The sequence below is a fragment of the Ambystoma mexicanum genome, chromosome 7q (genome assembly GCF_040938575.1).
Source record: "Ambystoma mexicanum isolate Mex_15411 chromosome 7q, UKY_AmexF1_1, whole genome shotgun sequence".
NCBI lineage: Eukaryota > Metazoa > Chordata > Amphibia > Caudata > Ambystomatidae > Ambystoma > Ambystoma mexicanum.
The window spans coordinates 1,031,151,083-1,031,165,540 of NC_090941.1; the positions used below are offsets into that span (position 1 = coordinate 1,031,151,083).

Genomic DNA, 14,458 nt, shown 5'->3' on the forward strand with positions numbered 1-14,458 from the left:
CTCGAGGGCCAATTAATTGAACAATCCCCTGGGTGGGTGAATGAATAACCTTTTCTTATTGGTCAATTTGCGGGCTTTAAGAAACGGTATAGCTTGCAATTTCATTGTAGCTGCAAATATGTCCTTTGCTTTCTTCCGCTCGGAAAGTTGTGCATTAACAGTGATTCTACCCCTCTAGTGGCCAACGTGAAAATTGCATTTACCTGGAATTGCCGTCCGTTTTTGTTTATTATAGTGCTGAGAAGCAGAAGGATCCAGGCAAGAAGCACAATACGAAGCACCGGTATAATTATTATCATTGTTGCTATTAGACGTGCAGGAGCTTGGGGTACACTTGGTAACAGACTTCTGAAAGTCCTGGATCAGACAGGCGAGTGATTTAATGCCCATCAGCGTTTCTATCTGAAACATAGAAGGCTTTTTAAGTTTTAGAGATTCTGGCTCAGGGATGAACTAAGCTATAACGTGTTGTATTACTGATGAAATGGCAGACCATGTTAAGCTTGATTTTTGTATTCTTTTTTGCTTCACTTGTGAAAAGCTAGCTTACTTGTGTAGGCTAAACACAATACAACAAAAGGAAATACAAAAATAATGTACAAAACAAATTCGGATGGACTTAGAGTCTTCTTTGAACAACATTGTACTCATTTTTTTCTCTTCTGAGAGAGTAGCTAGAAAGAAGGCGGGGGGGGGGTCTTTTTCTTGCCATTCTTTCTGGACGAGGACCCCCGCCCCACTCTAACTTGCCCTCCTGCCCCCTACCCTCACCATTTGAACGTTTTGTGTTTTTGTTGTCCCATTGCAGCACTTTCCATTCTTCTCTTCTGGGAAAATGTGCTCCTTTTTATGAAGAAACACGGAAAATGTTATCTTTTTAATGTTACATGTGCTCATATTTTGATAATCTGTTAATTAAAAGTGACACCAAAGCTGGAGACAAGGTAGCGTGCATGGGACGAAAGCTGGCAAGGGAATAGACAGACTGTTGTGCATTGCATAATATGGCCCAGTCCACTCAGAAGGTGCCTGTCTAGCCCTCTGTGCATTCTGGGACTTGTAGTCCTGGATTTATAATGGGAAGAACAGGACTGTATGTTCATCAATGCAAAGGAAAAAACAGAACCCAATAAATATCGGTATACCGTCCTTTGATCGCGGGACTTTTCATCGCAGGGTTTTTTACCGCGAATTTATTTTCGAAAAAAAACTCATTGGTTTTTTTCTGGGGGGAGGTTAAAAAATTAAAAAAATGTATGTAAGGGAATAAAAAAATAAATAAAGTGAACTGGGGGTTTGTGAGGGTAACTCCCCCCCAACAAAAAAAAACATTCGATGGGTTTTTTTTCAAAAAAAAAATTGCGGGAAAAAACCCTGCGATGAAAAGTCCCGCGATTAAATAACGTAGAACCTAAATATCTCCCGCTAGGAATGAGTCGTGTTGGCATACATGCACTGTGGACAGAGAGCATTGATCAAGCCATGGGTACTCTCCTCCCTTCCTGGGAGATATAAAAATGAGCCACTATTCCCTAGATATCTGAACCTTGGTCTCACCAGACACTCAGTACCTGCAACCAAGCCTCTGTGAGTACCTGCCAAGGTACTCACCGCACTAACTATCAACCCACATCCCACCTCTTAATGCCTGCATGGATTGTTTTGATCCCTCCCTCGGATTTTCAATAAGCTGGTTAGTAAACTTCATAGCTTATAGTTACTCTAAGCCTTGTCATTTCTAGCTCATTGAATCATTTTGCTTAGTTTGGCCCTTGCAACGCTGGAGCACTTTGCTCTTATAGGGTAATCGGTGCAAATACACCTTTACATGTGCACTCCGCAGGCTGTCTGTTCTTCATTCGCTTCAAAGCTTGTTCATTTTCATCAGACCAGGAGCACAAAGGTGAATAAATAAATAAATAAATAAAGCATCTTCTGCGTATTTTGTAGCGGCCTCCTCTAAGCAATCCTCCACTCATCGGCCTCCTAAAATATCCACATAACTCCAGAACCATTCCCATAGCCTTTTTTTTTAATATACTTTTCTATTAAGTTTTAGCATTAATCAAACAACATGACATAACATTGCTACAGTACACAATCCTGGTGCACAGTGCACTTCCTCCTCCCCGGCCACTTTCCGACTTCATCTTATCGCTCAGCTACCTCCTGCTTCCCCCACATCGTCTGATATTTCGCAGTCGACCCGCTATTCCTGTGAGTTATCTCTTCCATACTTCGGCACTACACCGTGCCTATCTTCCAGATACCGTAAGTCGCCATCTCTTGTAGTCCCCATTTCACTGCTAAGTCCCTTTTAATCACCATTGGGGCAAAGGCGGTCAGTCTTTCTTCCCATCTATTCCCGCCGTATTCCCTGCTGACATGCAGTAGCAACATTTTGGGGTCTTTGGGAATTGGGCGGCCCAGTAACCTTGTGAGTTTCCTCAGGACCTTATCCCATAGGTCTGAGACTTTCGAACACTCCGAAATCAGGTGAAGGAAAGGGCCTGTCCCCCTTCCACATTTGAGGCACCTCTCGGCTTCGGCTCTACCCATCTTATATAACCTGTCTCTAGCCTAGTATACTCTGTGTAGTCGGTAAGATAGCACATCAAGTTAAGTGCTTGTTCAGATATCCGTGCGTAAATCCCGGCAGGGCCAACTCAGCCTTTCATCATTCTGAGGTCAATAAATAGAGTACCAGGCAGTGGGATAATAATAAGACTGTTATTGCAGCTCTCAGATACCTGTGGGTTTGTAGGCTATATATAAACTAGTTATTGTTATTTTGTATTGTATCAATCTCATCCTCGAGTATATGTTTACCTCTGTTGCTGCCACCAATGCCTCTACCCACTCCTCACTCTCTAATGTCCCTACGTCCCTTTCCCACTTATCTTTCAACATGTCCCTATTGTTGGCATTCTCCGAGCTATCCTTCTTGCTTTCACCCTACTCTACCTACTCCAATGATCTTTATACATGCAACACATACTCTTGGGACCCTGGTACCCAGGCCTCTGAGCAGCCAACCTCGCTTGACTTTACCTGTGAAAGGAAACTGTGCCTACAACATACCTAGGATTGCCCAATCACACCTTGAACCCCTCACTCATCCCAACCTTACATATACTCCTTACTATACCCTGTTACTTTTCAATCATTCATTTACACATTTTGAATTAATAACACACCTTTATAGAGAAAACACACTCTGGTATTTGTCTCTTTATTACACACTCATTTACGGTCAATGATTTCTGCCACCCCTGGTGTGGGACAGACTGCTCCTTAACTCGGACCAGGTTTACGCGCTTTGAGACCACTAGTGTGGCGAATTGGTGCAGAATAAAAAACAAAAAAACACAATAGTAATAATGCTATGGGCCATGTGGTCCATAGTATTTCCATCCATTTTCTGCAGCCCTGGACTTTTCACTGTGTTGTTTTGCAGTAGGTTTTTGGGTAGTAACCTGTTTCATCAAAATAAATGACCTCATGGTAATTTACTCTGCTCACTCACATTGCAGCAATGTTTCAAAATGTTTTCCGTAGTGAGGTGGGGTCCCCACCATACTCCCCCTACCGACTCCCTACCTACCTACCCCCCACATGTACCCGTCCCCCCTCCCCTATACTTCTTACCCCTAAACATTTATATCAATCAATCGAACAGTACTTTATTTCATTATAAAGCATAAAAGCTTAATCATAAAAAATAAACATGATTGGACAAAACCTTTAAAAAAAACGAATACAATGTAAACGTTTCACCTTGATATAGTCAATAAAATCTACTTTGGAGCTCACTTGCCTAAAAAAGGCAACCTTCCTCATTCTTATTCTAGTCCAGGTCTTGAAAAAGGCCATCGCAGGTCAATAATGTACTCCACGTCTCATCCAGAATGTAAGGCATTAATGTTGCAGACCGTCCCCTTCTCCTCCATGCTTTATCTAAAAAAGATTGAAACAGCATAAATAACATCAGTGGAACCTGCCTTTTTACACAGCGCCTCCCCCAGGTCAAACAGTGTACTCCTCTATTTACTAAAGCCTTATTTATTTATTTTTGTCTGATATCCGCGTGGTAGGGGTATGATAAAAGGAAGTGCTGTATAGTCTACACTTTTCCCGGGGCAAAAAGGGCAGGTACCCACCGTGTTGTTTCTCCACCTAGCCTTGAGTTTAGCTATCGGTAAGATGTCTAATCTCATTTTTAAAAATAATGCTCTCTCTAGTGCACTTTCAACCATAGGTAGTCTTCCATAGTATAGCTTTTCATAATGGACAAGTAATTGTATCCCGTAGATATTTATTTATATTTGTAAAGTGCATATCACAGGCCTGGGGGCATACTTGCTCTAACAAGACAAGATAAAGACACACAGTAATTCATAGAATTTCGCACAAAAGTGGCGCACGCGGCTGGCGCACAGTGTCCCCGTGCGATACACTGCGCCAGCCACGTGCGATAAAATCCATTTCATCGCACAGCGTATTCATGGATTTCAGCCTCCAAAACCAGCCGTGGCACAGAGTGGCGCAGCGACCGTGCAGCAACGCCAGTTACACCCCCAAGAACGCCCTCGCGCAAGGAAAAGCCATCAAAATTCCCAATTCATCGCAAAGGGCTGCACTAACCCTGGACCACTTCACAGGGCTGCCAAACAGCAAACGCCAAGCGGGGAACGTGTATTTCAGTGGTTCGCGGGAAGTTTCACACGCGATTGCCCTGGGCACGTGTATTTCGGGGTGCGCGGGAATTTCCACACGCGAATTCAGTAGGGTACGTGTATTCCAAGGTGCGCAGGAAGATCCACACGCGATTGCCCTGGGTACGTGTACATCAGGGGTGCGCGTGAAGTAACACACGCGATTCCATCAGGGCACGTGTATTCCAGGGGTGCGCGGGAAGTATCACACGCAAAATCAGCAGGGTACGTGTATTTCATGGGTGCGCGGGAAGTATCACACGCGATTCCATCAGGGCACGTGTATTTCAGGGGTGCGCGGGGAGCACTACAAGTGAATCGGCCGTGTGGGTCCTCCCAGGTGTTCCCTCTACACCCTCCATGGCCCCTGCAGCCAGCCCACACCACAGGGGACTACCCTGCACCCCTGCTCATGTCCCGCAGGCAGCCCATCCACCATGGCCATGCCCCCCAGCCAACCCACATGTCACCTTGCACTACTGATCAACAACGCATGTCTCCCAGCACCCTCACCCCCCAGCACTGTGGGGCACCTGCCAGCAGGCCCCCACACATGTCCAACTCATGTCCCCATGCACCCCCACCCCCCAGCACTGTGGGGCACCCTCCACCAGGCCCACACTCATGTCTCCCAGCACCCCCACCCCCCAGCATCCAGGGGCACCCTCCACCAGGCCCCCACTCCTTTCTACCACCCCCCATCCTCCAGCAGTGCGATTCGCCTGTGTACGTGTATATCAGGGTTGCGCGTGTAGTCTGACACGCAAATTCATCAGGGTACGTGTATTCCAAGGTGCGCGGGAAGTTTGACACGCGATTGCCCTGGGCACGTGTATTTCGGGGTGCGCGGGAAGTTCCACATGCGAATTCAGTAGGGTACCTGTATTCCAAGGTGCGCGGGAAGTTCCACACGCAATTGCCCTGGGCACGTGTATTTCGGGGTGCGCGGGAAGTTCCACACGCGAATTCAGCAGGGTACGTGTATTCCAAGGTGCGCAGGAAGTTCCACACGCGATTGCCCTGGGTACGTGTATTTCGGGGTGCGCGGGAAGTTCCACACGCGAATACAGCAGGGTACGTGTATTCCAAGGTGTGCGGGAAGTTCTACACGCGATTGTCCGTGGTGCGTGTATTTAGGGGTGCGCGGGAAGTTCCACACGCGATTTCAGCAGGGTACGTGTATTCCAAGGTGCAAGGGAAATTCCACACGCGAATCCAGCAGCCTACGTGTATTCCGGGGGTGCCGGGCAGTCCTACACGTGAATCGGCCGTGTGGGTCCTCCCAGCTGTTCACTCGACACCCTCCACGGCCCCTGCAGGTGGCCCACACCACAGGGGACTACCCTGCACATGTCCCGCAGGCAGTCCATCCACCATGCCATTGCCCCCCCAGCCAACCCACATGTCACCTTGCACTACTGCTCACCAGCGCATGTCCCCCTGCACCCCCACCCCCCAGCATCCAGGGGCACCCTCCACCAGGCCCCCACTCATGTCCCCCTGTACCCCCACCCCCCAGCACTGTGGGCCACCCTCCACCAGGCCCCTACTCATGTCCCCCTTCACCCCCACCCCCAGCACTGTGGGGCAGCCTCCACCAGGCCCCCACTCATGTCCCCCTGCACCCTCACCCCCCAGCATTGTGGGGCACCCTCCACCAGGCCCCCACTCATGTCCAACTCATGTCCCCCTGCACCCCCACCCCCCAGCACTGTGGGGCACCCTCCACCAGGCCCCCACTCATGTCTCCCAGCACCACCACCCCCCAGCACTGTGGGGCACCCTCCACCAGGCCCCCACTCATGTCTCCCAGCACCCCCACCCCCCAGCACTGTGGGCCACCCTCCACCAGGCCCCCACTCATGTCTCTCAGCACCACCACCCCCCAGCACTGTGGGGCACCCTCCACCAGGCCCCCACTCATGCCCCCCTGCACCCCCACCCCCCAGCACTGTGGGGCACCCTCCACCAGGCCCCCACTCATGTCTCCCAGCACCACCACCCCCCAGCACTGTGGGGCACCCTCCACCAGGCCCCCACTCATGTCTCCCAGCACCCCCACCCCCCAGCACTGTGGGGCAACCTCCACCAGACCCCCACTCATGCCCAACTCATGTCCCCCTGCACCCCCACCCCCAGCATTGTGGGGCACCCTCTACCAGGCCCCCACTCATGTCCAACTCATGTCCCCCAGCACCCCCATCCCACAGCACTGTGAACCACCCTCCACCAGGCCCCCACTCATGTCCCCCTGCACCCCCACCCCCCAGCACTGTGGGGCACCCTCCACCAGGCCCCCACTCATGTCCAACTCATGTCTCCCAGCACCTCCACCCCGCAGCACTGTGGGGCACCCTCCACCAGGCCCCCATTCCTTTCTACCACCCCCCTATCCCCCAGCAGTGCGATTCGCCTGTGTACGTGTATATCAGGGTTGCGCGTGTAGTCTGACATGCAAATTCATCAGGGTACGTGTATTTCAAGGTGCGCGGGAAGTTCCACACGCGATTGCCCTGGGCACGTGATTTCGGGGTGCGCCGGAAGTTCCACACGCAAATTCAGTAGGGTACGTGTATTCCAAGGTGCGCGGGAAGTTCCACACGCAATTGCCCCCACTCATGTCCCCCTGCACCCCCACCCCCCAGCACTGTGGGCCACCCTCCACCAGGCCCCCACTCATGTCCCCCTGCACCCCCACCCCCCAGCACTGTGGGGCACCCTCCACCAGGCCCCCACTCATGTCCAACTCATGTTCCCCTGCACCCCCACCCCCCAGCACTGTGGGGCACCCTCCACCAGGCCCCCACTCATGTCCAACTCATGTCCCCTTGTACCCCCACCCCCCAGCACTGTGGGCCACCCTCCACCAGGCCCCCACTCATGTCTCCCAGCAGCCCCACCACCCCAGCACTGTGGGGCACCCTCCACCAGGCCCCCACTCATGTCCCCCTGCACCACCACCCCAGCACTGTGGGGCACCCTCCACCAGGCCCCCACTCATGTCCAACTCATGTCTCCCAGCACCCCCACCCCCCAGCACTGTGGGCCACCCTCCACCAGGCCCCCACTTAGGTCCCCCTGCACCCCCACCCCCCAGCACTGTGGGCCACCCTCCACAAGGCCCCCACTCATGCCTCCCAGCACCCCCACCCCCCAGCACTGTGGGGCACCCTCCACCAGGCCCCCACACATGTCTCCCTGCACTCCCACGCCCCAGCACTGTGGGCCACCCTCCACCAGGCCCCCACTCATGTCCAACTCATGTCCCCCTGCACCCCCACCACCCAGCACTGTGGGGCACCCTCCACCAGGCCCCCACTCATGTCCAACTCATGTCTCCCAGCACCCCCACCCCCCAGCACTGTGGGCCACCCTCCACCAGGCCCCCACTCATGTCCCCCTGAACCCCCACCCCCCAGCACTCTGGGCCACCCTCCACCAGGCCCCCACTCATGTCTCCCAGCACCCCCACCCCCAGCACTGTGGGGCACCCTCCACCAGGCCCCCACTCATGTCTCCCAGCAACCCCAACCCCCAGCACTGTGGGCCACCCTCCACCAGGCCCCCACTCATGTCTCCCAGCACCCCCACCCCCCATCACTGTGGGGCACCCTCCACCAGGCCCCCACTCATGTCCAACTCATGTCCCCCTGCACCCCCACCCCCCAGCACTGTGGGGCACCCTCCACCAGGCCCCCACTCATGTCCAACTCATGTCTCCCAGCACCCCCACCCCCCAGCACTGTGGGCCACCCTCCACCAGCCCCCCACTCATGTCCCCCTGCACCCCCACCCCCCAGCACTGTGGGGCACCCTCCACCAGGCCCCCACTCATGTCTCCCAGCACCCACACCCCCCAGCACTGTGGGCCACCCTCCACCAGGCCCCCACTCATATCCCCCTGCACCCCCACCCCCAGCACTGTGGGGCACCCTCCACCAGGCCCCCACTCATGTCCAACTCATGTCTCCCAGCACCCCCACCCCCCAGCACTGTGGGGCACCCCCCACCAGGCCCCCACTCATGTCCCCCTGCACCCCCACTCCCCAGCACTGTGGGCCACCCTCCACCAGGCCCCCACCCATGTCCCCCTGCACCCCCACCCCCCAGCGCTGTGGGACACCCTCCACCAGGCCCCCACTCATGTCCAACTCATGTCCCCCTGCACGCCCACCCCCCAGCACTGTGGGGCACCCTCCACTAGGCCCCCACTCATGTCCAACTCATGTCCCCATCCACACCCACCCCCAGCACTGTGGCCCACCCTCCACCAGGCCCCCACTCATGTCTCCCAGCACCCCCACCCCACAGCACTGTGGGGCACCCTCCACCAGGCCCCCACTCATGTCCCCCTGCACCCCCACCCCCAGCACTGTGGGGAACCCTCCACCAGGCCCCAACTCATGTCCAACTCGTGTCTCCCAGCACCCCCACCCCCCAGCACTGTGGGCCACCCTCCACCAGGCCCCCACTCAGGTCCCCCTGCACCCCCACCCCCCAGCACTGTGGACTACCCTCCACCAGGCCCCCACTCATGTCTCCCAGCACCCCCACCCCCCAGCACTGTGGGGCACCCTCCAACAGGCCCCCACTCATGTCTCCCAGCACCCCCACCCCCCAGCACTGTGGGCCACCCTCCACCAGGCCCCCACACATGTCCAACTCATGTCCCCCTGCACCCCCACCCCCCAGCACTGTGGGGCACCCTCCACCAGGCCCCCACTCATGTCCAACTCATTTCTCCCAGCACCCCCACCCCCCAGCACTGTGGGCCACCCTCCACCAGGCCCCCACTCATGTCCAACTGCACCCCCACCCCCCAGCACTGTGGGGCACCCTCCACCAGGCCCACACTCATGTCTCCCAGCACGCCCACCCCCCAGCATCCAGGGGCACCCTTCACCAGGCCCCTACTCCTTTCTACCGCCCCCCATCCCCCAGCAGTGCGATTTGCCTGTGTACGTGTATATCAGGGTTGCGCGTGTAGTCTGACACGCAAATTCATCAGGGTACGTGTATTCCAAGGTGCGCGGGAAGTTCCACACGCGATTACCCTGGGCACGTGTATTTCGGGGTGCGCGGGAAGTTCCACACGCGAATTCAGTAGGGTACGTGTATTCCAAGGTGCGCGGGAAGTTCCACACGCAATTGCCCTGGGCACGTGTATTTCGGGGTGCGCGGGAAGTTCCACACGCGAATTCAGCAGGGTACGTGTATTCCAAGGTGCGCGGGAAGTTCCACACGCGATTGCCCTGGGTACGTGTATTTCGGGGTGCGCGGGAAGTTCCACACGCGAATACAGCAGGGTACGTGTATTCCAAGGTGTGCGGGAAGTTCTACATGCGATTGTCCGTGGTGCGTGTATTTCGGGGTGCGCGGGAAGTTCCACACGCGATTTCAGCAGGGTACGTGTATTCCAAGGTGCAAGGGAAATTCCACACGCGAATCCAGCAGCCTACGTGTATTCCGGGGGTGCAGGGCAGTCCTACACGTGAATCGGCCGTGTGGGTCCTCCCAGCTGTTCACTCGACACCCTCCACGGACCCTGCAGGTGGCCCACACCACAGGGGACTACCCCGCACATGTCCCGCAGGCAGCCCATCCACCATGCCATTGCCCCCCCAGCCAACCCACATGTCACCTTGCACTACTGCTCACCAGCGCATGTCCCCCTGCACCCCCACCCCCCAGCATCCAGGGGCACCCTCCACCAGGCCCCCACTCATGTCCCCCTGCACCCCCACCCCCCAGCACTGTGGGCCACCCTCCACCAGGCCCCTACTCATGTCCCCCTGCACCCCCACCCTCCAGCACTGCGGGACACCCTCCACCAGGCCCCCACTCATGTCCCCCTGCACCCTCACCCCCAAGAACTGTGGGGAACCCTCCACCAGGCCCCCACTCGTGTCCAACTCATGTCCCCCTGCACCCTCACCCCCAGCACTGTGGGGCACCCTCCACCAGGCCCCCACTCATGTCTCCCAGCACCACCACCCCCCAGCACTGTGGGGCACCCTCCACCAGGCCCCCACTCATGTCTCCCAGCGCCCCCACCCCCCAGCACTGTGGGCCACCCTCCACCAGGCCCCCACTCATGTCTCTCAGCACCCCCACCCCCAGCACTGTGGGGCACCCTTCACCAGGCCCCCACTCATGTTCAACTCATGTCCCCCGGCACCCCCACCCCCCAGCACTGTGGGGCACCCTCCACCAGGCCCCCACTCATGTCCAACTCATGTCCCCCTGCACCCTCACCCCCCAGCATTGTGGGGCACCCTCCACCAGGCCCCCACTCATGTCCAACTCATGTCCCCCAGCACCCCCACCCCCCAGCACTGTGGGCCACCCTCCACCAAGCCCCCACTCATGTCCCCCTGCACCCCCACCCCCCAGCACTGTGGGGCACCCTCCACCAGGACCCCACTCATGTCCAACTCATGTCTCCCAGCACCTCCACCCCCCAGCACTGTGGGGCACCCTCCACCAGGCCCCCACTCATGTCCCCCTGCACCCCCACCCCCCAGCACTGTGGGCCACCCTCCACCAGGCCCCCACTCATATCCCCCTGCACCCCCACCCCCCAGCACTGTGGGGCACCCTCCACCAGGCCCCCACTCATGACCAACTCATGTTCCCTTGCACCCCCACCCCCCAGCACTGTGGGGCACCCTCCACCAGGCCCCCACTCATGTCCAACTCATGTCCCCCTGCACCCCCACCCCCCAGCATTGTGGGCCACCCTCCACCAGGCCCCCACTCATGTCTCCCAGCACCCACACCCCCCAGCACTGTGGGGCAAACCAGGCCCCCACTCATGTCCCCCTGCACCCCCACCCCCGGCACTGTGGGGCACCCTCCACCAGGCCCCCACTCATGTCCAACTCATGTCTCCCAGCACCCCCACCCTAAGCACTGTGGACCACCCTCCACCAGGCCCCCACTTAGGTCCCCCTGCACCCCCACCCCCCAGCACTGTGGGCCACCCTGCACCAGGCCCCCACTCATGTCTCCCAGCACCCCCACCCCCAGCACTGTGGGGCACCCTCCACCAGGCCCCCACTCATGTCTACCAGCACCCCCACCCCCCAGCACTGTGGTCCACCCTCCACCAGGCCCCCAGTCATGTCCAACTCATGTCCCCCTGCACCCCCACCCCCCAGCACTGTGGGGCACCCGCCACCAGGCCCCCACTCATGTTCAACTCATGTCTCCCACCACCCCCACCCCCCAGCACTGTGGGCCACCCTCCACCAGGCCCCCACTCATGTCTCCCAGCACCCCCACCCCCCAGCACTGTGGGGCACCCTCCACCAGGCCCCCACTCATGTCTCCCAGCACCCCCAACCCCCAGCACTGTGGGCCACCCTCCACCAGGCCCCCACTCATGTCTCCCAGCACCCCCATCCCCCAGCACTGTGGGGCACCCTCCACCAGACCCCCACTCATGTCCAACTCATGTCCCCCTGCACTCCCACCCCCCTGCACTGTGGGGCACCCTCCACCAGGCCCTGACTCATGTCCAACTCATGTCTCCCAGCACCCCCACCCCCAAGCACTGTGGGCCACCCTCCACCAGGCCCCCACTCATGTCCCCCTGCACCCCCACCCCCCAGCACTGTGGGGCACCCTCCACCAGGCCCCCACTCATGTCTCCCAGCACCACCACCCCCCAGCACTGTGGGGCACCCTCCACCAGGCCCCCACTGATGTCTCCCAGCACCCCCACCTCCCAGCACTGTGGGCCACCCTCCACCAGGCCCCCACTCATGTCCCACTGCACCCCCACCCCCCAGCACTGTGGGGCACCCTCCACCAGGCCCCCACTCATGTCCAACTCATGTCTCCCAGCACCCCCACCCCCCAGCACTGTGGGGCGCCCTCCACCAGGCCCCCACTCATGTCCTCCTGCACCCCCACCCCCCAGCACTGTGGGCCACCCTCCGCCAGGCCCCCACTCATGTCCCCCTGCACCCCCACCCCCCCAGCACTGTGGGCCACCCTCCACCAGGCCCCCACTCATATCCCCCTGCACCCCCACGCCCCAGCACTGTCGGGCACCCTCCACCAGGCCCCCACTCATGTCCAACTCATGTTCCCTTGCACACCCACCCCCCAGCACTGTGGGGCACCCTCCACCAGGCCCCCACTCATGTCCAACTCATGTCCCCCTGCACCCCCACCCCCCAGCACTGTGGGCCACCCTCCACCAGGCCCCCACTTATGTCTCCCAGCACCCCCACCCCCCAGCACTGTGGGGCACCCTCCACCAGGCCCCCACTCATGTCCCCCTGCACCCCCACCCCCGGCACTGTGGGGCACCCTCCACCAGGCCCCCACTCATGTCCAACTCATGTCTCCCAACACCCCCACCCTAAGCACTGTGGGCCACCCTCCACCAGGCCCCCACTTAGGTCCCCCTGCACCCCCACCCCCCAGCACTGTGGGCCACCTTCCACCAGGCCCCCACTCATGTCTCCCAGCACCCCCACCCCCAGCACTGTGGGGCACCCTCCACCAGGCCCCCACTCATGTCTCCCAGCACCCCCACCCCCCAGCACTGTGGGCCACCCTGCACCGGGCCCCCCACTCATGTCTCCCAGCACCCCCACCCCCCAGCACTGTGGGGCACCCTCCACCAGGCCCCCACTCATGTCCTCCTGCACCCCCACCCCCAACACTATGGGGCACCCTCCACCAGGCCCCCACTCATGTCCAACTCATGTCTCCCAGCACCCCCACCCCCCAGCACTGTGCGCCACCCTCCACCAGGCCCCCACTCGGGTCCCCCTGCACCCCCACCCCCCAGCATTGTGGGCCACCCTCCACCAGGCCCCCACTCATGTTCCCAGCACCCCCACCCCCCAGCACTGTGGGGCACCCTCCACCAGGCCCCCACTCATGTCTCCCAGCACCCCCACCTCCCAGCACTGTGAGCCACCCTCCACCAGGCCCCCACTCATGTCCAACTCATGTCCCCCTGCACCCCCAACCCCCCAGCACTGTGGGGCACCATCCACCAGGCCCCCACACATGTCCAACTCATGTCTCCCAGCACCGCCACCCCCCAGCACTGTGGGCCACCCTCCACCAGGCCCCCACTCATGTCTCCCAGCACCCCCACCCCCCAGCACTGTGGGGCACCCTCCACCAGGCCCCCACTCATGTCCAACTCATGTCCCCCTGCACCCCCACCCCCCAGCACTGTGGGGCACCCTCCACCAGGCCCCCACTCATGTCTCCCAGCACCCCCACCCCCCAGCACTGTGGGGCACCCTCCACCAGGCCCCCACTCATGTCCAACTCATTTCCCCCAGCACCCCCACCCCCCAGCACTGTGGGCCACCCTCCACCAGGCCCCCACTCATTTCTCCCTGCACCCCCACCCCCCAGCACTGTGGAGCACCCTCCACCAGGCCCCCACTCATGTCTCCCAGCACCACCACCCCCCAGCACTGTGGGGCCCCCTCCACCAGACCCCCACTCATGTCTCCCAGCACCCCCACCCCCCAGCACTGTGGGCCACCCTCCACCAGGCCCCCACTCATGTCTCCCAGCATCCCCACCCCCCAGCACTGTGGGGCACCCTCCACCAGGCCCCCACTCATGTCCAACTCATGTCCCCCTGCACCCCCACCCCCCAGGACTGTGGGGCACCCTCCACCAGGCCCCCACTCATGTCCAACTTATGTCTCCCAGCAACCCCACCCCCCAGCACTGTGGGCCACCCTCCACCAGGCCCCCAC

General features: G+C 59.2%; 1 protein-coding gene and 1 long non-coding RNA gene across 7 annotated transcripts in view; one reads left to right on the forward strand and one right to left on the reverse strand.

Moving 5' to 3' along the window:
- Positions 1-14,458, forward strand: part of ART1 (ADP-ribosyltransferase 1) — a 140,692-nt gene that overhangs the window by 303 nt on the left and 125,931 nt on the right. The window contains exon 1 of one of the 6 annotated variants that reach the window (XM_069640332.1): positions 12-32. The exons of 3 other annotated variants lie outside the window; for them this stretch is intronic. The gene's annotated coding sequence lies outside the window, so the exon portion shown is untranslated. Of the gene's footprint in view, positions 1-11; positions 33-261; positions 371-14,458 lie in introns of those variants that run through there. 2 more of the 6 variants (XM_069640331.1, XM_069640329.1) reach the window with 2 other exon arrangements.
- LOC138528563 (uncharacterized) overlaps positions 3,727-14,458 on the reverse strand; it is a 63,643-nt gene continuing 52,911 nt past the window's right edge. The window contains exon 2 of the long non-coding RNA XR_011284172.1: positions 3,727-3,957. This is a non-coding gene — a long non-coding RNA (uncharacterized lncRNA). The remainder of the gene's footprint in view (positions 3,958-14,458) is intronic.